Source organism: Miscanthus floridulus, chromosome 13 (genome assembly GCF_019320115.1).
Source record: "Miscanthus floridulus cultivar M001 chromosome 13, ASM1932011v1, whole genome shotgun sequence".
Taxonomy (NCBI): Eukaryota; Viridiplantae; Streptophyta; class Magnoliopsida; order Poales; family Poaceae; genus Miscanthus; species Miscanthus floridulus.
In genome coordinates, this window is record NC_089592.1 from 10,115,002 (window position 1) to 10,142,906 (window position 27,905).

A 27,905-nucleotide genomic window follows, 5' to 3' on the forward strand; every position below is an offset into this window, starting at 1 on the left:
CTCATAAGTGAGGAATAAGACACAATCACCTTACGAGAGATAGTGGGAGGCTTCACTGAGCACACTACGCAACATGTAGACGATGTTGACGCTGACCTCCACCACCAGCTGCAGCGGCACCACGATCCAGAGGCCCAGCCTCTCGCCGAACGCGTGCTGCCCGAGCTCGTGGTAGCGGTCAAAGCGCTTGCCCGGCACGCCCTCGTGGCCTCGTGCATCTCCACCATCTGCCACAGCGTGTACAGCGTTGTGATCCATGACAAGACCAACACCGTGACACCAGCGCCCCTGCGATTGACAGGAATATATAACACAATTATATAGTGTTATTCATTCATGACAAGTGTCACAGATGACTGAAATTTTACTCCAATAAGCACATGATCGATATGTTCAGCCTCATCAGCAAGCATAGGATCTAGGATTCGAATAGACGAATAGGCCGGCGAATTCTGTCAAATTCGATGATGCCTGTAATGACGTCATGCATGGCACCCCAAAAAATTCAGTCCAATTTGAAATTTAAAACCAACCGGCCCGAAGCCCAAAGGCCCACAAATCCTCCTATCTTTCTGTAAATCTATCAATCCTAAATTCCTAATCCATTAATTAGTTTCCTCTTTATACATTTTGGTTTAAAATTTGAGCCAAAATACATTAAACAAATCGAGAATGTTTTGACCAGTCAACACATAGGGAGGGAATCCTAGTGTCGAAGCCTTCCAAAGCTCATCTATTATGATTTGTATCTATGGATTTCCCTTTGAACAAATCGTGGATCGTTTGACTCGCCCACCTTATCCTCTATCGCCTTGGCAGTAGATCTGTTCATTAGACCCATTGGGAGATTCGCCACTCTGACCCAAATCGGGATGAAAGAGAAGACGATCTCATCTAGGGTCTTTGATCCATCAAAATATGCCACCACCAGCAATTCCTTTGAAACCATCCATGGCCCCTCCTCCAAAGCTTTCTACTTCCCCGCCGCTTGGCCAAAGGTGAAGAGGAAGAAATTGCCACCAAGATCCTTACATTCGATCCCCCTGCAGACACCAAATCCATCCCATCACCTGCTCGATTGCTTCCAGCCGAACATGTCTCTCTGAGAGCAACTTCCCAAACGCCTTCAACGAAGTAGCCTCCGTCTTCCCCTGGATCTCCAATCCTGAGCCCATGCGCACTTGCTTCTTCTCCGTCGCTGATAGTTGCAAACCTCTCATCATCCCCTCCACTTTGTCCATGGTAGTTGGAGGGAAACTTGTGGTGGAGCGGGAACCTAGGGTTAGCAGGTTAGTTACCGAGGAGTGAGATGGACACCAAGTGCGAGAGAGTATAGTGGATATGGATCTTATCCAGGCGTGGATCAGATCAAAGGATTGGGAACACAGGGTCAACAAGGGGAAGGAGAGGGAGGATCTAATCCCACAAAACCACCGGCCAAAGGCAACGTACTCGAGATCTCCTAGGAACCCTAGAAACCAAGACCCTATTCGGTAATTTCAGCGGTGACAGAAAGAGAAATCTGAAATTTTACACCCTCCATCCTAAAATTACAAGTAATTTTAACTTTCTTGAAGAGTCAAAACATCTTAAGTTTAACCAATTTTATATAATAAAATAAGAACATTTATGGTATGAAATAAGTATCATTAGATTCTTCGTTAATTATATTTTCATAGTATACCTATTTGATGTCATAAATCTTTATAATTCTTTCTATAATTTTGATTAAACTTGAAATGCTTTAACTCTCCCAAAAAGTTAGAATAACGTATAATTTGAAACAAAGCGAGTATATCACAGTAATACATGTCGCTCTAGATTTATATTTTCTATTGTTTATATTACTCAGTTCCAATCTATAGGTTAGTTTTAGATTTTCTGAATACACAACTTTTCTACGTATCTAGACATATTGTGTATCTAGGTGTATAGCAACTGCTATGTATCTAGAAAAAATCAAAGACGACCAATAATTTGATAGAGATAATAATACATATTCTTTTACTCAACAGATGTATAGTCATAAATTATGTTAAAATTTTATTTAGATCTAAATTTTTTTCATACCTCATGTGTAAGTCTTTCAAAAATTTCGGCAAAATTTTAACTGAATTTCATAAATTTCCATAATTTCAGAGATGACTCAAAAATATTTAATATCGAAATTGAACCCCGTTGCCCGTCAGCCATCGCATACTCACTTGACAGCTTTTGGACCCTGATAAATTTTCTATTCTTAAATCCAAGTTCTATTTTAGTCTAAAAAATCCATATTTCAATGTTAAATTTCATTTGATCTAACAATTTCATGAATCATTAATTTATTAGATAATTTTTATAGAACTATGTGGGGTAATTTTTATAGAACTATGTGGGGGGTATTAACCCCTATACCCTTACGGCTAGGCTTGGGCCGGCCCGGACCAGGGGGTCTGGCCCACTAGACGACGACGTGCGGCCCGGCCAATCTGCTCGGAGTCCCGCGCAAGGAATCAAGGCAGACTTGGAGCTCAAGCAAGACCCTGGTCGGTTAGAATAGGAATCCTTATCCGGCCACCTATAGCAATTGTAACTGGTTAGGATTAGTTTCTAGATCTGTAACCCTGCCCCCCAGACTATATAAGGCGGGCAGGGGACCCCTCTCAAAAACATCTCTCATTGACATACAGCAATACAATCAGATGCAGGACGTAGGTATTACGCCTTCACGGCGGCCGAACCTGGATAAAACCTCGTGTCTGTCTTGCGTCACCATCTTGTTTGTAGCTTGCGCATCTGTCTACCGATAATCTACTACCTTGGGCGTACCCCTAGGTAGACTGCCGACCATATTTCGTCGACAGTGGCACGCCAGGTAGGGGGTGTGCATACTGCTCTCTAGACGAACAAGATGGTCATCATCCCTGGTTCCATGACTACGCCGAACGGCCTCACGTTCACCATCGGCCAGATCACCTGGACCACTAGCTCCGACAACTTCATCGCCATGACCACGGAGGAGGCGCGAATCCAATCTACGTCGAGCACTGCTTCACCAGCATCAGCTATGGCTCCGACCACGTTGGATCTGGCTTCGGCCACACCAGCATCGTCTTCAGCCACGCCGACAACCCGTCGTCCGCTTCCTCGCTACAAAGGGAAGCAGATCGACAACACCGACCTGCTCAACTCCATCGATTGGGTCAGCACCAAGCTTACTGAAACCCTAGCTCTAGTAGATTCGATTCAAAATCAACCTACCGAGCAGGTAACCACTACCCACAACAGATCTACCCGACCAGCTCGGGCCAGTCATCCTGCACGACTCGGTACGGATCTCGTGGTCACGTCTACTCCTGAAGGGCGCTCCGTTTGTCGCCGACCAGCCCCCACGACGGGTCTCCGGTTCTCCGAGTACGGCCTACGAAACACTACTTCCAACTACGCGCGCAATATACAACGCTGCTCGGATCTATGTTCTATACATCGACCTCAGCCAAAGCCACGCAACTTCGTCAACATGGTTCGGATCGAGGAGTATTAAGAAGGGTCGGTCCACACAGTTCAAGAGGGCGGTTCAAGCTCCCCGTCCAGCATCGCATCTATTGGCTCCGTCCACACTGAGCTCTAGCGTCGTGACAATGAAGAAGTTGAATACGATCTGGATATCCCAGACCACTCCCTGGGTTTCCCATGATTCCCATCTTTCCCACCAAGGCGAGGGGACTTGATCAATGTCGTCAGTAATGACGAGCCACCGGTAGTTGGCGAAACAGAACAAGAAAGGCTAGCACGCAAAGCACGCAATATTGACTAGTTTAATCGCCGACAAGCCGAAGCCGAGGCAGAAGAGGAGGCACGATGCATAAGGGTCTAGCCACGTGATCTTAACAATGCCTTTGATAGGGTAGGGGACAAGCAGGTCTTCAAGACTCCAAGCACCAACGTAGCTGTTGCTATGGCAACAATGCAACGATTACCCAATACCCCGGAAATCCAGGCAGTTCGTGATGATATACAAGCTTACCTGACAGCTGCTATGGCCCAGACCGCAGAGATTGCAAACCAAGCTCAGGCTCCATCCATCTCAGTCGAATCAAGCCGCAGCCGCCAGTACTCAAGTCACTCACAGCCACCCAACCAACATGGCTCGTGGAACAACGACCCATCAGACAACCGTCAAGGCAGAAACAGTGATCATGATGGTGGTAGGGACGACAACCGTCACGACTACTGGGACGACAACCGCCGCGACTACCGGGACGACAACCGCCGAGACAACCGCGATAATCGTCATGATAACCACAGTCGCGGGGTCAACTAGGGGGGCAATCAAGATCGCCGTGATGGCAATAACGATCTCTGCCATTACCTCAGAGAACACGATCTGCGCGATCGTATTAACCAAAGAGCCAACGATCGTGCATCCCACGAAAGCTATCGCCATATGGAATATGATACCACCCACGGCCCTCCGGGGTTGAAGCAGTTTACCCCTCACCTTCACCAAGTCATATGGCCCAAAAACTTCAAGCTCGAAAAACTCCAGAAGTACGACGGCAAGGAAAACCCCGAGTTATGGGTCATGCTCTATGAAACTGCGTGCAGATCAGCCATGGCTGACGAGCACGTCATGTCTAATTACTTCCTAGTCGCCGTCGGCCATGTAGGCCACCAATGGCTGGTCAGCTTGCCGGCAAACTACTTTGATTTTTGGCAAGAGCTCAAGCAAGCATTCATCGACAACTTCATTGCTACTTGCGAATAACCCGACAACAAATATGATCTGCAGCGGATTTGAGATCGCAATGATGAGCCACCGCATGAGTACATCTGACGCTTCTTGGAGATGAACATCAAGGTCCCGTCAATCTCCGACAATGAGGCAATCAAAGCTTTCATCACTGGTCTCCGCTTCCACGATGCCCTAAGGGGCAAGCTCCTCCGCAAAAGACCTGAATCGGTCACAGCACTCCTAGCCACTGCTAAAAAATATGAGGATGCCGATGATGCTAAAAAGATAATCGTCGAAGAAGCAGCAAGGGTTCCACGCTCCGACCACCCCCCCCCCACACCACGACGACTACCATGGCAACCATGGTCGGAACGACAATTTTGATCACCGCAACCAGCGCAACGATTCTCGCGACCACCGCGACCAGCGTAATCAGCGGCATAATAGCCGTGACGATTACAGGGGCAAGCGTGCTCAGGAAGATGACGGCGAAGTCAACGCCATTAAAAAAGGTGGCGGACGTCGCAACTACGAAGAAGACTATGCCAAAGCATTGAAAGGACCCTGCCAGCTCCATCCCAAGTCAAACCATACCATGGAGAATTGCTGTGTTCTCAAATCTATCTACACGCGTCAACAGGCTCTGGATACATCCGATAAGCCTAACGACGCAGGGGAGCAGCGTAACTAGGACAATGATGATGAAGACGTAGATCCCCGTCACAAGTATGTCAAGCCGATCGACTGCGTCCACACCATCATTGGGGGCAGAGTGTCCATCGAGACCAAACAAGAACGCAAGCTGCTCGCTCGCGCTTGCTTGAACATGGCCAATACCAACAACCTCATCGCCAACCCACGGCTCCCTCCTTGGTCTCACCACGAGATCTCCTTCAACACAAAGGACCAATGGGCTGCAATACTTAAGCTAGGGCTTTTTCCTCTGGTTCTCGATCCTTGTATCAACAAGGTTCAGTTCGATAGAGTGCTGATTGACGGCGGCAGTTCCATCGATATACTGTTCAAGAACAGTTTGCCAGCCCTGAAGATAACCCAGGCTGATCTCAAGCCATACGAGGCACAATTCTGGGGTGTTCTCCCCGGACAGAGCTCCACACCTCTCGGGCAGATCACGCTACCTATGCAATTCGGTACCCCAGACCACTTTCGCATCGACTATGTCAACTTTGTGGTCGCCGACTTTGAAGGCACCTACCATGCTATCCTTGGCTGACCAGCACTCACCAAGTTCATGGCCATACCTCACTACATGTATCTGGTGCTCAAGATGCCTACCGAGAAGGGGGTTCTAACTCTTAGGGGCAACATATATGCAGCTTACACATGCGAGGATGACAGCTTCAAAATAGAAGAGGCTTATGACCTCTCTATTCACATGGCCGAGACCACACTCGACGCTAAGAAGACCTCAATCGATCACCTAGAGATCCCAGAGCTCGAGGCCCCATGCAAGAACATCAAGTCCAAAGAGCACAAAGCGATCCAGCTGGTCGACGGCGATCCCAGCAAAACGGCCCTTATCGGGCCCAACCTGGATCCTAAATAGGAAGACGCGCTCGTCAGGTTCTTGAGAAGCAATGTGAGTGTGTTCGCATGGAAACCCGCTGACATGCCCAGTGTACCTCGGAACTTGATCGAGCACTCCTTAAATGTCGATGGCAAGGCCAGACCCATCAAGTAGAAGCTACGATGGTTTGCTCGCGACAAAAAAGAGGCTATTGGGGTAGAAGTTACATGACTTTTAGCAGCCAGATTTATCAAAGAAGTATATCATCCGGAGTGGTTAGCCAACCCGGTTCTTGTACACAAAAAGAATAATGAATGGAGAATGTGCGTTGACTACACTGATCTCAACAAACACTGCCCTAAAAGACCCCTTCGGCTTACCTCACATAGATGAGGTCATAGATTCAACTACCGGTTGCGAGTTGCTTTTCTTTCTCGATTGCTACTCTGGTTATCACCAGATCGCTCTCAAAAAGGACGACCAGATCAAGACATCCTTCATCACGCCCTTTGGCGCGTACTGCTACACGACCATGTCGTTCGGGCTCAAGAACGCCGGGGCTACCTACCAACGCGCCATACAGGCCTACCTCAAAGACGAGATAAAAGACGACCTCGTCGAGGCTTATGTTGACGATGTAGTTGTTAAAACCAAGGAAGCATACACCCTTGTTGACAACCTAGAATGTACCATTGCAGCTCTTATCACATTCCAATGGAAATTAAACCCAAAGAAGTGCATCTTCGGTGTTCCGTCTGGTATATTGCTCGGCAACGTCGTCAGTCACGACGGCATACGCCCTAACCCAGAGAAGGTAAAAGCTGTCTTGGACATGAAGCCGCCCAAAAGGGTAAAGGATGTTCAGGAGCTTACCGGATGCATGGCTGCCCTCAGTCGTTTCATATCAAGATTAGGCGAAAAAGGACTACCATTTTTCAAGCTGCTCAAAGCATCCGAGAAGTTTGAGTGGTCGGAGGAAGCAGACGTTGCCTTTACACAGCTGAAACAATTCCTTACATCACCTCCGATCCTCACTGCTCCTAGAGAAGATGAAACCCTCCTGCTTTACATTGCGACAACTAATCGAGTGGTCTCCACTGCCATGGTGGTTGAGCGCAACGAGCCCGACCACGTCTACAAGGTACAGCGACCAATTTATTTCATCAGTGAGGTGCTCAATGAATCCAAGAATAGGTACCCACAAATTCAGAAACTGATCTATGCCATACTAATCACATCCTAAAAGTTGAAACACTACTTCGACAGATATCGTGTGGTGGTTATGACTGAGTACCCTCTGGGAGACATCATTTGCAACAAGGATGCAAACGAGCGCATCATCAAATGGGCAATGGAGCTATGCCCTTTCTCCTTGGAATTTGCAAGCCGTACTACAATGAAGTCTCAGGCACTTGTCGATTTCATCGTCGAGTGGACAGACTTAAGCACACCTACCTCTCAGGGGCCCACCGAATATTGGAAGATGTACTTCAACGGCTCTCTCAACATCGATGGCGTAGGAGCAGGAGTCCTTTTCGTATCACCATCCAAGGAGCAGCTCCGATATGTCCTCAGGATTTATTTCCCGGTGTCTAATAACGCCGCCGAGTATGAAGCATGCCTACACGGTCTACGCATCGTGGTCGAGCTCAGTGTCAAATGTCTCTATGTCTACAGAGACTCGGCTCTAGTCATCAACCAACTCAATAAGGACTGGGATACGACCAGTGAAAAGATGGACGCATACTGCAAAGCGATCAGAAAGCTAGAAGGCAAGTTCTATGGCATCGAGTACACACATGTGGTCTGGGACAAAAACCAAGCAGCAGATGCGCTGTCAAAGTTAGGATCATCCCGAGCCAAAGTACCACATGGCATATTTGTTCAAGACCTGCTCACGCCCTCCATCAAAGAAGAGGATCCCGCGGTCGACAAGCCTCCAGACCAGCTATTGGTGGCTACGGTTCTGGCGTCAAACACCACCAAACCACCTCCGACCACTAAGGAGCCCAACTAGAGAGTACCTTTCATCAAATACCTAATAGATGGCGGCGGTTACATCGATCGAACAGAAAACAAATGCCTGATGCGTCGCAGTAAGCAGTATCTGCTCATCGATGGCAAATTATGGCGCAAGAACGCGAAGGAGGAGATCTTGATGAAGTGTATAACCTAGGAGGTTGGTGAACATCTCCAAGACAAAATCCACTCTGGCTCCTGTGGCAACCATGCGGCCTCAAGAACGCTGGTTGGCAAGGCTTTCCGAGCAGGGTTCTATTGGTCGTCAGCCATAGCCGATGCAGAGAAGCTAGTCCGCCATTGTGAAGGTTGTCAGTTTTTTGCCAAGAGAATCCACATACCAGCACACAAGATTTAGACTATACCAGCCTCTTGGCCCTTCGCGTGCTGGGGACTGGATATGATCAAGCCTTTCAAATCGGCTCCTGGAAAATTTACATGTGTCTTTATGCTGATCGACAAATTCTCCAAGTGGATAGAGTACATGCCCCTAGTCAAGGCATCTTCAGAAAAGGCTGTCGCGTTCCTCGACCAGGTCATCCACCGTTTCAGCATACCCAACAGCATCATCACTGATCTAGGTACTCAGTTCACCAAGAACATTTTTTGGGACTTCTGCGATGAAAGGAGCATAGTAGTAAAATATGTCTCGGTGGCACACCCTAGAGATAATGGACAGGTCGAGCGGGCAAATGGTATGATCTTGGACGCACTTAAGAAGAGGATGTACAGAGAGAATGACAAAGCTCCTGGAAGATGGCTCAAAGAGTTACCGGCCGTGGTCTAGGGTCTCAAAACCTAGCCCAGTCGCAATACCGGCGTATCACCATACTTTATGGTTTATGGTGCTGAGGCAGTACTCAAAGCAGATATAGACTTCAGATCAGCATGGGTAGAGAACTTCGATGAAGACAAGGCCAATAAAGTACGGGAGCTAGAAGTGAATAGTGCAGAAGAGAAGCGGCTCGATTCTTGCGTATGTATAGCCAAATACCTTGCTGTGTTGCGTAGGTACTACAACAAGAATGTCAAGGAGCGGTTCTTCGTGGTGGGGGACCTGGTCCTGAAGTGGAAGACGAATTAGGCTGGTGTCCACAAACTCGCAACCCCATGGGAAGGGCCCTTCATGATCAAGGAGGTTACACGCCCTACATCTTACAGGTTAGCTCGCCTAGACGGAACAGACATACCCAATTCTTGGCACATCGACAAGCTTAGGCGTTTCTATGCTTAACTACTAAGATATGTACGCCTCTTGTACTTTCGATTTATTTCAATAAAGCTATTATGATTTCTTCGACCACTCTAATGTGTCACTTCGAAGTCTATTGTTATTCTAACTCTACCAGTTAAAACCGACCACCATTCCTTCTCGGGTTCTCAGAGCAGGCCCTGTCTCCGGTTCCTCCCAATGCGTGCATGGGATCCGCTCTCTACGCTATGGGTGATCGGCAGGTGCTCTCTGGTTTAACTTGTGTGTTTCTACGTGTGACAAGCTACGCACCTTACACTCCGACCACAAGACAAACTAGGGCCATACAGACCTTTCAGGATGACATGTCGACTAAACTAGTACAACTAAATAGAACGCCAACATGTTCTAACTTAGTTACATCAACAAGATATCCGAGCTTAAACACGTTTTCTACAAAACAAACAAGCTTATGTTGATATACAGTTACGTTATTACAAGCTTGCCTGAAAAGGTCCAAGTTTACAATAACACAGCTACATCTTCTTCTATAGCTATAGCCTATACTATTGGCTGGTCGGGGCACGCGGCACCTGCTGCTCGCTGGGCCTGACATCGTGCAAGGGTCTTGGGGACTCTAGCACTGATCGAGCTGAAGAAGATGGCCCCGCCGATGCCTGGCTGGTCAAGACCGCAGGCTTCGCCGGTTGGCTTGAAAATGACGGCGCTCCCAGCTGACTTATTGACAGCGTTCCTTGTATGGGTGGTGTCGCACCTCCACATAGGTTAATATTGCCAATTATTTTTGCCGACAAGTCCAGCTGGGTCATTTGTAGCTCCTCAGCCTTGTCTGGATCTACCTCCTTCGGGTATCCAGCCTCCAGGCGCTTGAGATCGATCAAGGGGTAGTGAGCACGTACCATGCTTAGCACATGTGCGCCTGCATACTCTCCCGCCTCCTTCACGAACTCCTGGAACCATCCCCATGCCCTTTGGCATCTCTCAATCAATCCTAGCTGCGACGTCCTTGGCACATCTTTTGCTAGCGCCGGATCAATGAGGTTAAGGACCGACAAAATGCCCTTTGCCACCTCCTGGCACCAGCTTCTCCAGGTGTCATGGTCCTTAGTGATCTCTTGGCATTGCGCCTTCTAGCCGTCATGGTCTTTCATCACGGCCTCCAGATGCTTCTTTGCATTGATTTTTATAACTGCAAACCGCACATGCTGTTAAGACGCTATACTACGCCAAACTACGGTAGGCAACAAAAATGAGCAAAGGTGGTTGGGCAACTTGCCTTTCAGCTCCTCTATCATCTTTGTCGTGTGGTCCCGAAGCTGCGACTGGTCTTGCGCTAGTTTTCTATTGTCCTTGTTTAGGCGATCACACTCCCCGACCACACGATTGTTCTCCTCTCAAAGACGGATCACTTCAGCTTCTAAGCCTGCACTATAGCTGTTACTACCAACAACGCAACAACACTTGTCAGTAGTCGATATGATAAAATGGCTTCTTACTTGTTCTTTCCTGCTCTTTATTACTGAGCTGCATGACCAGGTTTTGGTTCTAGGACTCTTGCACCGTCTTTTCTTGATTAGCGGCTTCAAGTCGCTGGCGCAAGCGTTCCACCTTCGCCGTCAGCTCCTTGTTGTTTGCAGCGATCCCCTCGATCTGGTCGAAGCATCTCTTGCGGTACCTTGTGGTCTTCATTAAGTCCTGAGTGCAGATAGCTAAGTAAGACAGCTATGACTAAACCGCAAGACCAACGGGTGAAGCGAAGCTTACCTGCACTTCCGTAACAAGCCGCTTTGCCGCCCGTTCAACTTTCTTGGTTTCTTCGACCTCCGAGATTTCCTCATGGACAACCCATTGGTCGTTCCACCAACGCGACACATAAACATGTTGTCGCTTGTCTTGCGGATGGCCTAGGACCTCCTCCACCTCATCCTCTTTGGGCCCTTCTTTGTGTCCTGGTGCTGGTCTGGCGTCAGCAGCATCTGTGATCACCATAGCCTTCCCATGGGCTGCAGCGTCGATAAACGTGGTCTGTGCTCTCACCTCCGGCCGCTGCTCCTCGGTCTACTCTGTTACCCTCGACGCTAAGGTGTTGCCCTCAGTAGGTTTAGCACTCAGAGCACTCATGTCCAGCTCGGCTGTTCCCTCGACCACCTGCTCGGGGACTGTTGTCTGACTGTTTGCTTGCTGAGGCCCCGATGGATCTTCTACTATGGGTTCCTCGGTGGTCGGCTGCTAGACAGTCTGCTCTGCACTTATTGGTGGCGCCACGCCACTTTCGGCTAGCTGGTCTAGACTTTTGGTGGATGCCAAGCTAGTACATCTGAGATAAGTTCATAAAGCAATCATATTAAATGCAAATTGCTAACTTATAATAAGGTTACGAATACTTACATGTTGGAAGCGTGGAATGATGTGGAGAAGGGGCGTCTCTTCGGCCGTACTTGCTCCATGTGCTGTGCGGGTGACTCCTGGTCTCCCTCTACATCCAGCACTGTCGTTGGGCCTTGGTGCTCGACCCCTCTGCTGCTTGTCCTTCGCACTGCAGTGGTCGGTGGCGTGCTTGGTCGAGTTGTCGCTCCCGTCGCCGGTCGCGTTCCTTGCCTAGGTACTCCCGACGTCGACCCGGCTGCATCCTTCACCGCCGTCGGCGATGTGGGTCCCATAGGCACGGAGGAGACACCTTGCTCCATCGACTCCAATTCTTTCCTCCTTTTTTGAGGGACAAGTTGAAAGGTGTCTGCATCCTCTCCCTCCTCTGTGTCATCGTTCGACCAAGCAAAAATCGCCTGCTGATGCTTGTTGGCCGGGTTCTCCTCTGGGCCCCCCTCGGGCTCATTGATATTTAGCGCACCCCCGGTGAGCAGGGTGGTTACTGATCTCTTCTTCGACTGTTTGGGGGTAGCCGGCTGCTTACCAGCGGCTTTGGCTACTGCCTCCTCTCTAGCTCCGAGCACCGCCCAGTCGACGTCCTTGTCCTCAATCGCGACGCTGGTCTGGGTGGTGGGATCAGCTCCTTGTGGCCACTCTACTCTAGGGGGTGGCGACACAAACACTGTCGCTCTATCCCGACCATTAACCTGGGTAACAAAAGGGAGTGAACATAGTAAGTTTCCACTTATCCTACCACAATATAAGACTATGGGTACAAGGCAAGACGAGTTACCTTTGGGGGAGGTCGGGCAAGCTTGAAAGCATGCTCGATGTTGCTCAATCTGGCATAATTTGGATCGGCTAAGTTAAATAGCTCGCCCATTCTGGCTTTGACTTCGATTTTGTCAAGCGCCTCCTGCCTCGTCCTCGTCGGGTCCGCGCTCTCTTGATACTCATAGCCAGGATGTACCCTCCTCTGGCAGGGCTGGATCCGTCGGCTGATGAAGCTCCCAACCACGCTTGGACCATCCAGTTTTTTGCACGGGATCATTCCAAATATTTTTGGGATTTGTCCAAGATGCTCGGGCTTCTCTGACTAGCTTGTCCTCTTCTCCGGAATGTAGCCCGTGTCGCACAGTGTGATTGTGTTCGGCTCTTCGCGGATGTAGAACCATTTCTTGTACCAGTCTTCGAGCGACGTGTTCCATGGGCAGTGCAGGTACTGGGCTTTCATGCCATCACGGAGGTTGAGGTACACACCTCCGGCTATCTTCGAACCACCGCTTCCTTTCTTCCACAGGCAGAAAAGATGGCGGGAAAAATCGAAATGGGGCTGGAAGCCGCCATATGCTTCGTAGAGATGTATAAAAGTGGCGACAAGGAGGATCAAGTTGGGATGTAGATTGCAAATCCCAATCTCGTAGTAAAGATAGAGCCCTTGAAGAAACGGATGTACCGAAACCCCAAATCCCCATTTAAAGAAATCCTCGAACACCACGATCTCACCTGGTTGTGGATCGGGGTACCCCTCGCCCTCCGGCACACGCCATCCTACGAGCTCCTTGTTGTGGAGTACCCCCATGGTGACGAGGTCTTCAATGGTCTACTCGTTGCTTTTTGATTTCCACCATTCCTTCGCCATGACCCCTGCTTTCTTCTGCGCATCACTTTTCACCATGACTCTGGCCTTGCTGGTGAACGGGGAAATGGCGGCAGATTGATTGGTGGCGATTTCGGATGTATTAGGGTTGGCAAGAGGAAGAAGAAAGCTGCGGTTGCGAATGGCAATGGGGTTCAGTAAATAGTAACTTACCTATCCTATACTGTATTTAACCCAAGAGTTATGCCGTTTTGTCTGCCTGAGATTCTTAGGAGACGTGCGCACGCGCCGCAGACGGTTGTTTTCATAGCCTCGAGATCTACGCCAATATATGCGCCTCTTCGTTGCCAGTGTGGGAGGGCCCACGCTGACGCACCTACTGATAGGTGCCACACAACTGTTTGCTTGACAAGACAAAAAGGCAGTATGACATGCTATACCCGTCTACTTCTTTGACCAGACATGTCAGACAGGACTTGTCAGAGCAAATAAATAAATAAATACATGAAATAATGGTACAAGTGGCATATGGTTTTTTGCCACACTTTTTGTGCTTGGGGATTATCCTGATCACCATCGTGCTCGGGGACTGTCCAGACCACCATCGTGCTCGAGGACTGTCCAAACCACCATTGTGCTCGGGGACTGTCTAGACCACCATCGTGCTCGGGGACTGTCCAGACCACCATCATGCTCGGGGACTGTTCTGACCACTCTCATGCTCTGAACTATCTCGATCATCCTCATGCATGGGGACTAAACTGACTACGGTTATTCTTGGGGATTCGTCGTTTACCCATGCTTCACTCGGGGACTGCACCGACCATTCTCCGACCATTGCTCAAAGACTGCTCTCCTCGGCTACATGTGATTAGTACTCGCATACAGTTGAGAGGCATTTATTTTTTCTAACTTAGACCTTACTACAAGGCTGATACCTCACCTTCCAGCAAGCTTGGGGACTACATCGGTATGATGCACCTGCCGGTGCATCTCGTATCGCTTGTACGATGATTGGATTCTCAACTTAATTGGGAATTCTTTTTAGATCCTGGCACCACGTGCCTGCATCACCTACTACCAGGTTCGGGCACACTTCACCTTACGGTGAATGTGCCTATTTTATCGACCCATACGCTCTGACTGTTGGCCATAACTACTACTGTACAAGGGTTACTTACATTTCTTTTCAGAAATACAAGTGGGCACACTTGATCAGTGTGGGGGGTATTAACCCATATACCCTTACGGCTAAGCATGGGCCGGCCCGGATCGGTGGGTCCGGTCCACCAAAAGACGACGTGTGGCCCGGCCAACCAGATCGGAGTCCCGCGCAAGGAGTCAAGGCGGATTTGGCGAACAATCAAGATCCTGGTCGGTTAGAATAGGAATCCTTATCCGGCCACATATGGCAATTGTAGCTGACTAGGATTAGTTTCTAGATCTGTAACCCTGCCCCCCGGACTATATAAGGCGGGCAGGGGACCCCTCTAAAAAACATCTCTCATTGACATATAGCAATACAAATCAGACGCAGGATGTAGGTATTACGCCTTTCTTGGCGGCCGAACCTGGATAAAACCTCGTGTCTGTCTTGCGTCACCGTCTTGTTTGTGGCTTGCGCATCTGTCTGCCGACAATCTACTACCTTGGGCATACCCCTAGGTAGACTACCAACCATATTTCATCGACAGTGGTGCACCAGGTAGGGGGTGTGCGTACTACTCTCCAAGCAAACAAGATGGTCATCATCTCCGGCTCCATGGCTACGCCGAACGGCCTCACGTTCACCGTTGGCTAGATCACCTGGACCACCGGCTCCGACGACTTCATCGCCATGACCCCGGAGGAGGCGTGGATTTAGTCTATGTGGACCACTACTTCACCTGCATCGGCTATGGCTCCGACCACGGCAGGTACGGCTCCGACCACGACGGATATGGCTCTGACCATGATGGATATGGCTCCGACCACGACGGATATGGCTCCAACCACGATGGATCTGGCTCCAACCACGGTACATCTGGCTCTGACCACGCCTGCATCACCTTCAGTCACACCGACAACTCGTCATCCGCTTCCCCGCTACAAAGGGAAGCAGATCGACAACACCGACCTGCTCGACTCCATCGATCGGGTCGGCACCAAACTCGCTGAAACCCTAGCTCTGGTAAGTACGATTCAAAGTCAACCTAATGAGCAGGTAACTGCTCCCCACAACAGATCTACCCGACCAGCTCGGACCAGTCATCCTGCACGACTTGGTACAGATCTCGTGGTCACATCTACTCCTGAAGGGCGCTCTGCTCGTCGCTGGCCAGCCTTCGCGACGGGTCTTCAGCTCTCTGAGTATGAAGCCTCGATGGAGAACCACCAGGTCTAGCCCTACGGCCTGCGAAATGCTGCCTCCAGCTACGCGTACAACCTACAACGCCGCTTGGATCTATGTTTTATGCACCGACCTCGGCCGAACCTACGCAACTTCGTCAACATGATCCGAATTGAAGATTATCAAGAAGGATCCATCCACATAGTCTAAGAGGGCGACTCCAGCTCCTCGTTTGGTGCCGCATCTAATGCATATGTCCACACCGAGCTTCAGCATCACGAAGATGAAGGCGTCAAGTATGATCTGGATATCCCAGACCACGCCCCGAGGTTCTCACATTTCCCGTCTTTCCCGCCAAGACAAGGGGATTTGATCCATGTTGTCAGCAATGATGAACCGCTAGCAGTTGGCGAAATAGAACAAGAAAGGACTGCACGCGAAGCACGCAATATTGACCGGTTTAATCATCGACAAATCGAAGCCGAAGCAGACCAGGAGGCACGACGCATAAGGGTCCAGCCACGTGACCTCAACGACGCTTTCGACAGGGTGGGGGACAAACAGGTCTTCAGGACTCCAAGTGCCAACGTAGCCATCACCATGGCGATAATGCAACGGCTACCCAACACCCCAAAAACCCAAGCAGTTCGTGATGAAATACAAGCCTATCTGATGGCTGCTATGGCCCAGACCACGAAGATTGTAAACCAAGCTCGGGCTCCATCCGTCTCAGTTGAGTCAAGCCACAGCCGCCAGCACCCAAGTCGCTCACAGCCACTCAACCAATGTGGCTTGCACAACAACGACCCATCAGACAACCGTCAAGGTGGAAACGGTGGCCATGATGGTGGCCAGGATGACAACCGCCGTCGGGACGACAACCGCCGCGACGTCCGGGATGATAACCACCGGGACAACCACGACAATCGTCGCAATAACCATGGTCGCAGGGCTAATCTAGATGGCAATCGAGATCGCCGCGATGGCAATAACGATCTCCACCATTACCTCGGTGGATGCGATCTGCGTGCTCGCATCAACCAGAGAGCCGACGATTGAGCATCCCATGAAAGTTATCGCCGTATGGAATATGACACTGCCCATGGCCCGCCGGGTTTGAAACAGTTTACTCCACACCTTCGCCAAGTCATATGGCCCAAGAATTTCAAGCTTGAGAAACTTCAGAAGTACGACGGCAAGGAAAACCCCAAATTATGGGTCATGCTCTACGAGACTACGTGCAGATCAGCCATGGCTGATGAGCACGTCATGTCTAACTATTTCCCAGTCACTGTTGGACATGCAGGTCACCAATGGCTAGTTAGCTTGCCGGTGAACTACTTCGACTCTTGGCAGAAGCTCAAGCAAGCCTTCATCGACAACTTCATCGCTACTTGTGAACAACCAGGCAACAAATACGATCTGCAATGGATTCGAGATCGAAAAGATGAGCCACTGCACGAGTATGTCCGGCGCTTCTCGGAGATGCGCATCAAGGTCCCATTAATCTCCGATAATGAGGCAATCGAGGCTTTCATCACTGGCCTCTGCTTCCACGACGCCCTAAGGGACAAGCTCCTCCGCAAGAGACCTGAATTGGTCACAGTGCTCCTGGCCACCGCTAAGAAATATGCAGACGCCGACGACGCTAAAAAGATAATTATTGAAGAAGCAGCAAGGGTTCTACGCACCGACCACCCCCCACACCACGACGACTACCGTGGCAATCGTGGTCGGAACAACAATTTTGACCACCGCAACCAGCGCAACGACTCCCGCGACCACCGTGACCAACGTAATTAGCGGCGTATCCGCCATGACGATTACAGGAGCAAGCGTGCTCGGGAAGACGACGGCGAGGTCAACACCGTTAAAAAGGGTGGCGGACGTCGTAACTATGAAGACAACTATGCTAAAGCATTGAAAGGACCCTGCCAGCTCCATCCTAAGTCAAACCATACCATGGAGAATTGCCATGTCCTCAAGTCTATCTACACGCGTCAACAGGCTCTGGATACGTCCGACAAGCTTAACGACGCAGGGGAACAGCGCAATGAGGATAACGATGACGACGATGCAGACCCTCATCACAAGTACATCAAGCCAACCAATTGCGTGCACACCATCATCGGAGGCAAAGTGTCCATCGAGATCAAACGAGAACGCAAGCTGCTCGCCCGCGCTTGTTTGAATGTGGCCAACACCGACAATCTCCTCACCAATCCGTGGCTCCCTCCGTGGTCTCACCACGAAATCTCCTTCAGCAAAAAGGACCAATGGGCCGCAATACCTAAGCCAGGGCGTTTTCCCCTGGTCCTCGATCCTTGTATCAACAAGGTTTAGTTCGATAGAGTACTGATCGACGGCAGCAGCTCCATCGATATACTGTTCAAGAACAGTCTGCCCGCCCTGAAGATAGCTCAGGCGGACCTCAAGCCATACGAGGCACAGTTCTGGGGTGTTCTCCCCAGACAGAGCTCTACACCTCTCGGGCAGATCATGCTACCTGTGCAGTTTGGGACCCTGGACCACTTCCGCACCGACTACGTCAACTTCGTTGTCGCCGACTTCAACGGCACCTACCATGCTATTCTTGGTCGACCATCGCTCACCAAGTTCATGGCCATACCTCATTATAGGTATCTGGTGCTCAAGATGCCTACCGAGAAAGGAGTTCTAACCCTCCGAGGCAACATGTATGCAGCTTATACCTGTGAAGATGACAGTTTCAAAATAGCAGAGGCTCACGACCTCTCTATTCGCATGGCCGAGACCGTGCTCGACGCCAAGAAGATCTCGATCGACCACCAGGAGATCCCGGAGCTCGATGCTCCACGCAAGAACATCAAGTCCAAGGAGCACAAGGTGATCTAGCTGGTCGACGGTGATCCCAGCAAAATAGCCCTTATCGGGGCTAACCTAGATCCCAAATAGGAAGACACGCTCGTTAGGTTCTTGAGGAGCAACGTGGATGTGTTCGCATGGAAACCTGCTGACATGCCCGGTGTACCTCGGAACTTAATCGAGCACTCCTTGAATGTCAATGGCAAGGCCAAACCTATCAAGCAGAAGCTATGACGGTTTGCTCGCGACAAAAAGGAGGCGATTAGGGTAGAAGTTACACGGCTTTTGGCAGCCGGATTTATCAAAGAAGTGTATCATCTGGAGTGGTTAGCCAACCTGGTTCTTGTACACAAAAAGAATAATGAATGGAGAATGTGCGTTGATTACACTGATCTCAACAAACACTGCCCTAAGGACCCCTTCGGCTTACCTCGCATAGACGAGGTCGTAGATTCAATCGCCGGTTGCGAGCTCCTTTCCTTTCTCAATTGCTACTCTGGTTATCACTAGATCGCTCTCAAAAAAGGACGACCAGATCAAGACATCTTTTATCACGCCCTTCGGCGCCTACTGCTACACGACCGTGTCGTTCGGGCTCAAGAACGCTGGGGCTACCTACCAACGCGCTATACAAGCTTGCCTCAAAGACGAGATAAAAGATAACCTCGTCGAGGCTTATGCTGATGATATAGTTGTCAAAACCAAGGAAGCTCATACCCTTGTTGACAACCTGGAACGCACCTTTGCAGCCCTTAATACATTCCAGTGGAAGTTAAACCTAAAGAAGTGCATCTTTGGTGTTCCTTCTGGCATACTACTCGGCAACATCGTCAGTCACGATGGCATACACCCTAACCCAAAGAAAGTCAAAGCTGTCTTCGACATGAAGCCACCCAAAAAGGTAAAGGATGTTCATAAGCTTACCGGATGCATGGCCGCCCTCAGCCATTTCATATCAAGATTAGGTGAAAAAGGATTACCATTCTTTAAACTACTCAAAGCATCCAAAAAGTTTGAGTGGTCGGAGGAAGCAGACGCTGCCTTCACACAGCTGAAACAATACCTTACATCACCTCCAGTCCTCACTGCTCCAAGAGAAGACGAAATACTCCTGCTATACATTGCGGCTACTAATCAAGTGGTCTCCACGGCCATGGTGGTCGAGCGAGACGAGCCCAGCCACGTCTACAAGGTACAGCGACCAATCTATTTCATTAGTGAGGTACTCAATGAATCCAAGACCAGGTACCCACAGATTCAGAAGTTGATCTACGCCATACTAATAACATCCTGAAAGTTGAAACACTACTTTGACGGATATCGTGTGGTGGTCATGACTGAGTACCCTCTGTGAGACATCATTAGCAACAAGGATGCGAATGGGCATATCGTCAAATGAGCAATGGAGCTATGCCCCTTTTCCTTGGAGTTTGCAAGCCGCACTACAATCAAGTCTCAGGCACTCGTCGATTTCATCGTCGAGTGGACAGACTTAAGCACGCCTGCCTCTCCCGGATCCGACGAGTATTGGACGATATACTTTGATGGCCCTCTCAACATTGACGGTGCGGGAGCAGGAGTCCTTTTCATGTCACCATCCAAGGAGCAGCTCCGGTACGTACTCAGGATTTATTTCCTAGCATCTAATAATGCTGCCGAGTACGAAGCATGCCTACATGGTTTGCGCATTGCGGTTGAGCTTGGCGTTAAACGTCTCTACGTCTACGGAGACTTTGCTCTGGTCATCAACCAACTCAACAAGGACTGGGACACAACCAGCGAAAAGATGGATGCATACTGCAAATTGATCAGAAAGCTAGAAGGCAAGTTCTATGGCATCGAGTACATACACGTGGTCCAGGACAAGAATCAAGCAGCGGATGCACTGTCAAAGTTAGGATCGTCCCGAGCAAAAATCCCACATGGCGTATTCGTCCAAGACCTGCTCACGCCTTCCATCGAAGAGGAAGATTCCACGGTAGACAAGCCTCTAGACCAGCAATTGGTGGCTTTGGTTCCGGCGTCAAGCACCGCCGAGCCCCCTCCGACCACTCATGAGCCCGACTGGAGAATACCTTTCATCAAGTACCTAACAGATGGCAGCGGTTACACTGATCGGACAGAGAACGAGCGCCTGATGCGTCGTAGTAAGTAGTACCTGCTCATCGATGGCAAGCTATGGTGCAAGAACGCAAAGGAGGAAATCTTGATGAAGTGTATAACCTAGGAGGATGGCGAACATCTCCTAGACCAAATCCACTCTAGCTCCTACGACAACCACGCGGCCTCAAGAACGATGGTCGGCAAGGCATTCCGAGCAGGGTTCTATTGGCCGTCAGCAGTAGCCGACGTAGAGAAGCTAGTCCACCACTGTGAGGGTTGTCAGTTCTTCGCCAAGAGAATCCATGTACCAGCACATGAGATCTAGACAATACCAGCCTCCTGGCCCTTCGCATGCTGGGGACTAGATATGATCAGGCCCTTGAAACTGGCTCCAGGGAAATTTACATGCGTCTTTGTGCTGATCGACAAATTTTCTAAGTGGATAGAATACATGCCTTTGGTACAGGCATCCTCAGAAAAGGCTGTCATGTTCCTCGACCAGGTCATCCATCGTTTCAGCATACTCAATAGCATCATCACTGATCTGGGTACTCAGTTCACCGGGAACGCTTTTTGGGACTTCTGCGATGAAAGGAGCATAGTAGTAAAATACGTCTCGGTGGCGCACCCTAGAGCTAATGGACAAGTCGAGCGGGCAAATGGCATGATTTTGGACGCGTTGAAGAGGAGGATGTATAGAGAAAATGACAAAGCTCCCAGAAGATGGCTCAAAGAGTTACCAGCCGTGGTCTGGGGACTCAGAACTCAGCCCAGTCGTAACACCGGCGTCTCGCCATACTTTATGGTTTACGGCGCTGAGGCAGTCCTCCCTGTAGATATAGCTTTTAGATCAGCACGGGTAGAGAACTTCGATGAAGGCAAGGCCAATGAAGTATGGGAGCTAGAAGTGAATAGCGCAGAAGAGAAGCGGCTCGATTCTTGTGTATGTACGGCCAAATACCTTGCTGTTTTGCGTAGGTACTACAACAAGAACGTTAAAGAGTGGTTCTTTGTGGCCAGGGACTTGGTCCTGAAGTGGAAGACGAACCAGGCCGGTGTCCATAAACTCGCAACCCCATGGCAGGGGCCCTTCATGATCAAGGTGGTCACACGACCAACATCTTACAGGTTAGCTCACCTGGATGGTACGGACATACCAAACTTGTGGCACATCGACAAGCTTAGACGTTTCTATGCTTAACTACTGAGATGTGTACCCCTCTTGTACTTTCGATTTACTTCAATAAAGCTATTATGATTTCTCCGACCACTCTAATGTGTCCCTTCGACTTTTATGGTTATTCTAACTTAGCCAGTAAAAGCCGACCACCACTCCTTTTGGAGCAGGACCTGTCTCCGGTTCCTCCCAACACGTGCATGGGATCCGCTCTCTACGTTACGGGTGATCGGCAGGTCCCCCTTGGTTTGACTTGTCCACGTCTATGTGTGCACGGGTCACGCACCTCACACTCCGACCACATGGCAAACTAGGGCCGCACAAACTTTTCGGGATGATGTGTCGAGCAAAATGGTACAACTAAACAGAACGTTATCATGTTCTCACTTAGTTACACCAACTTCTGTCACCAGACGCTTTGCCGCTCGTTCAACTTTTAGGATCTCTTCGACCTCTGGGATTTCTTCATGCATAACCCACTCGTCGTTCCGCCAGCGTGACACATATACATGTTGTCGTTTGTCTTGGGGACGGCCTAGGATCTCTTCGACTTCATCCTCTTCGGCCTCTTGTTCAGGGGGCAGCGCTGGTCTGGAGTCTGTAGTCTCCGCGACCACTATGGCTTTCCCATGAGCCGTAGCATCGGCAAGCGTGCTCTGTGCCAACTTCGGTTGCTGCTCCTCGGCTTGGTCTAGTTCCCTTGGCACCAAGGTATCCGCCTCAGCAGGGTTAGTGCTCGGAGCACTTGTACTTTGCTCGGCTGTCTTCTCGACCAGCTGCTCGGGGACTGTCGTCTGGTCGCTCATCTACTAAGGTTCCGGTGGAATTTCTTCTACAGGTTCCTCCACAGCCGGCTGCTGAGCAGTTCTTTCCGCCGGTACTGGCGAAGCCGTGCCACACCCGGCTAGCTGGTCGGGATTTTCGGTGGACGCCGACCTAATATACCAGAGAAAAGTTCAGAAGACAATAGTATTCAATACAAATAAAAAGCTTACATCAAAATTATAGATAATTATAGCTTGGAAGCACGGAATGACGTGGCAAAGGAGCGTCTCTTCGACCGTGCCTGCTCCACGTGCTCGGCGGGTTCCACTGGGTCTTTTTCCACCACCGGTACTAGTGCCGGGGTTTGGTGCTCGACACTTCCCTCGCTTGTCCTCTGTGTTGCAGTGGTCGGTGATGCGATCACTGCTGGCATAGAGGAGCCACCCTGCTCTGTCGACCCCATTTGTCTCCTCCTCTTTCGAGGGATGAGTCGGAAGATGTCCTCATCCTCTGTTTCATCATTTGAAAGGGGGAAGATGGCCTGGCGACGTTTGTTGGCAGCCGGCCGCTTGCCAGCAGCCCTAGCCGTTGCATCCTCCCCAACCCCGAGAACCGCCCAGTCAACGTCTTCGGTCCTGGCACTGGTCTGGGCGGTTGGGCCGACAATTTGAGGCCAATCCACCCCAGGGGGCGGACACACGAACACTGCTGCCCGGTCACGACCATTACTCTGGGAAACATAAAGGATACAACAGTCAATTTTTTGTTACAACATAATTCTACAGGTATAAGGAAGCAGCATTTACCTTTGGGGGAGGTCTGGCCAGCTTGAAGGCGTGCTCGATGTCATTTAACCTGACATAATTGGGATCAGCTAGGTTGAATAGCTCCCCAATCCTGGCCTTGACTTCTATCTTGTCGAGCGCCTCTTTTCTGGTCCTCGTTGGATCTGCGCTCCCCTAGTACTCCAAGCCAGGATGTACCCTCTTCTAGCAGGGCTGGATCCTTCGGCTGATGAAGTTCCCGACCACGCTTGGACCATCCAGCTTTCCCCACGGGATCATCCCAAGCAGTTCTGCGATCTGCTCTAAGTGCTCGGGCTTCTCCAACCAGCTGTTCTTCTTCTCTGGAATCAACCCCATGTCGCACAGGGTGATCGTGTTTGGCTCTTCACGGATGTAGAACCATTTCTTGTACCATTCGTCCAGTGAGGTGTTCCAGGGGCAGTGTAGGTACTGGGCCTTCATACCATCACGCAGATTGAGGTATATGCCTCAGGCTATCTTTGAGCCGTCGCTCCCTTTCTTCCACAGACAGAACAGATGGCAAAAGAGGTCGAAATGGGGCTGGAAGCCACCATAAGCTTCGCAAAGATGGATGAAGGTGGAGACAAGAAGAATCGAGTTGGGATGCAGATTGCAAATCCCAATCTCGTAATACAAGCAGAGCCCCTGAAGGAAAGGGTGCACTAAAACCCCAAAACCCCGCTTGAAGAAATCCTCGAAAATCACAATCTCACCTGGTTGTGGATCGAGGAAGCTTTCTCCTTCCGGCGCACGCCATCCCACGAGTGCCTTGTTGTGGAGCACTCCCATGGCGACGAGGTCTTCAATGGTCTGCCCATTGCTCCTTGACTTCCACCACTCCTTCGCCATGACTCTGCCTTTCTTCTGGGTGTCTCTCTTCACCATTAATCTGCCCTTGCTAAGGGGGTGGATGCGGTGGAGGGGGGATTGGTGATGATTTTCGGAGGAATAGGGTTCGACAAGAGGAAGAAGAAGGTTGCGGCGGCGAATGACAATGGGGATCGGTAAAAAGTAACTTACCAGTTCTATATTATAAATAACCAAGAGCTCCGTCGTTTTGTCCGCTCGAGATTCTTGGGAGACGTGCGCACGCGCCGCAGACGGTTGTTTTCACAACCTCGAGATCTACGCCAATAAACACGCCCCTTCGTTTCCAGTGTACGCGCCTCTTCGTTGATAATGTGAGAGGGCCCCACACTGATGCACCTCCAAACAGGCGGCAAGTGACTGTTTGCCAGAAAGAGTAAGAAGGCAGAGTGATGTGTTATATCCGTCTGCTTTTTTGACCAGACGTGGCAGATTGGACTTGACAGAGTAAGGAGATAAATAAATACACCAAATAATAATACAAGCGGCGTTCGTTTTTTTTCTTTTTTTCGCTGCATGTCTTGTGATCAATGATGGACCAAACCACTGCCGTGCTCGGGGACTGCCTAGACCATTGCCGTGCTCAGGGACTGCCCAGACCACTGCCGTGCTCGGAGACCGCCTAGACCACTGCCGTGCTCGGGGACTGCTCCGACCACTGCCGTTTTTGGGAACTGCTCCGGCTACTAATATGCTCGGGGACTGTCCCGACCACTGCTCGGAGATCGCTTTCCTCGGCTACATGTGATTTGTACTCACATACAGTTGAGAGACATTTATTTAGACCTTGCTACAAGGCTCATACTTCGCCTTCCAGCAAGCTTGGGGACTACATCGGTACGATGCACCTGCCGGTGCATCTCGTATCGCTTGTATGACAATTGGATTCTCAACTTAACTGGGAATTCTTTTCAGACCCTGGCACCACGTGCCTACGTCACCTACTACCAGGCTCGGGGACTAAGTGGGCACACTTCACCTTGCGGTGAATGTGTTTGTTTTTCGACCCCTACGCCTCTGATGATCAAGGACGCTACGCTTCAAGACGCACTTACATTTCTGTTCAGAAATACAAGTGGACATACTTCCCAGGACGGAAATCTTTTTCTTTTTTCTTAAGAGCACCATACATTCTTTGAACAACCTACTTCTCCGGCGACAACGGTGGTCAGAGATGTCAAGGACTCAAGCCTTACTTGTCGGAGAAGGTTAAAATGACGTGTCGTAGCATAATACATGGTGCTCGGGGACTAGCTGTGGGAGTATTAACCCCTATACCCTTACGGCTAAGCTTAGGTCGGCCCGGATCGGTGGGTCCGGTCCACCAAAAGACGACGTGTGGCCCGGCCAACCTGATCGGAGTCCCGCGCAACGAGTCAAGGCGGATTTGGCGATCAATCAAGATCCTGGTCGGTTAGAATAGGAATCCTTATTCAGCCACATATGACAATTGTAGCTGGCTAAAATTAGTTTCTAGATCTGTAACCCTGCCCCCGGACTATATAAGGCGGGCAGGGGACCCATCTAAAAAACATCTCTCATTGACATACAGCAATACAAATCAGACGCAGGACGTAGGTATTACGCCTTTCTTGGCGGCCGAACCTGGAAAAAACCTCGTGTCTATCTTGCGTCACCGTCTTGTTTGTGGCTTGCGCATCTGTCTGCCAACAATCTACTACCTTAGGCATACCCTAGGTAGACTGCCGACCATATTTCGTCGACAATCAGGAAAGAAATCTTTTTCTTTTTTCTTTAGAGCACCATGCATTCTTCGAACAACCGGAATCTTCGGCTATAATCGTGGTCTACTGTTCTCTGTTCTGACCAGAATACTGGCACATTCGCTTGGTTAATATTTCAACCAGTTGGAGATGACGTGAAGACGGATCGCATTAGCCAAAGGAGATCGAACGGCGTGTCGCAGCATAAGACATGGTGCTCGGGGACTAGCTGTGGGAGTATTAACCCCTATACCCTTACGGCTCGGCTTGGGCCCTGCCCGGACCAGAGGGTCTGGCCCACTAGAAGACGACACGCGGCCCGGCCAATCTGCTCGGAGTCCCGCGTAAGGAATCAAGGCAGACTTGGAGATCAAGCAAGATCCTTGTCGGTTAGAATAGGAATCCTTATCCGGCCACATATGGCAATTGTAACTGGTTAGGATTAGTTTCCAGATCTGTAACCCTGCCCCCCAGACTATATAAGGCGGACAGGGGACCCCTCTCAAAAACATCTCTCATTGACATACAACAATACAATCAGACGTAGGACGTAGGTATTACGCCTTCACAGCGGCCGAATCAGGATAAAACCTCGTGTCTATCTTGCGTCACCATCTTGTTTGTAGCTTGCGCATCTGTCTGCCGATAATCTACTACCTTGGGCGTACCCCTAGGTAGACTGCCGACCATATTTCGTCGATAAACTACTACCTCTGTCCCTAAAAGAATGCAACTATGGTATGCGTGCCAGTTAAACGCTATGTTCGCTTTGCTGAAAAGCCATGGTTGAAAGTACTGTTCGCTGATTTGATGTGAGAGAGAAACATTATTCGTTCGCTGAAATAGTACGGCTCATTAGACAAGCAAACATGACCAAAGTGACCAAGTTTTCAGTAAATAGTATTCATATTTATGATTCAAATCAATTTATTATGAAAATACATTCGGTAATTAATCTAATGATATTTATTTGATATTATAAATATTTATACTTTTTATCTATAATTGGTTAAACTGGATATACTAAAATATAATACTTTTTTCATAATTGCATTCTTTTGAGGACCGAGTGAGTACACGGTAAAGAAGACCAAGACTTATAATCTTTTTTTTCTTCACCTCCTACACCAATTATATATATGACCATTTATGAACTATAGTTTGTTATTTATTTGTATTTGCCCCATGTAAACGATATTTTAACTCGGTGCAGGTGATAAGTGGTATACGCGCTTTGATAATTAATTAATAATAATCCTAGATGCAAAAATAGACAAAGTGATAATTAATAATAATTCTAGTTGTATAAAAATAGACGAGCTCCACCACTGCATACCAGCCGAGCTGGGACATGGCATAGGGAAGGCCGAGCACGCCGATGCTGACCATCAGCCTTTTCTCTCACACAAACCAGTCAGCAGTACTTTTTCACGAACGAGCAATAATACGAACCAACCAACCGAATAGGCTGCATGGCGGTCACGATGTTGAATGCGGAGTACCACCACTTGGTGTTCCTCCCCGTGTTGATGCGAAGCAAGTTGATAGTCGCCTTCTCCTGGTCCTGGGGGACCTGCAATCCTGCATGTGATCGGGTTTTTACCATTAGTCGCTGCAGTGGCGGAGTCAGAAGCTTTTATGAGCCCGGACGATTTTTCTTATACAAAAATATTTAGCTATAAATTTACAGAACTCTTCGTGGATATAAAGAAAATTCTCTTTTAAACTTTGTCGAGGAGCCCGCCGGCCGCCCGGGGTGGCCGGGCGGTGGCTCCGCCACTGAGTCGCTCGCAAGCTGCGGAGCTTGATTGGTCACGCTGCTCCCACACACAAGCAAAGCTCGATC

At 49.6% G+C, this 27,905-nt stretch overlaps 1 pseudogene; it reads right to left on the reverse strand.

The window, feature by feature from the left end:
• Positions 1-30: 30 nt before the first annotated feature.
• On the reverse strand, positions 31-27,665 carry LOC136499433 (lysine histidine transporter 2-like; annotated as a pseudogene).
• Between the last annotated feature and the right edge of the window lie 240 nt (positions 27,666-27,905).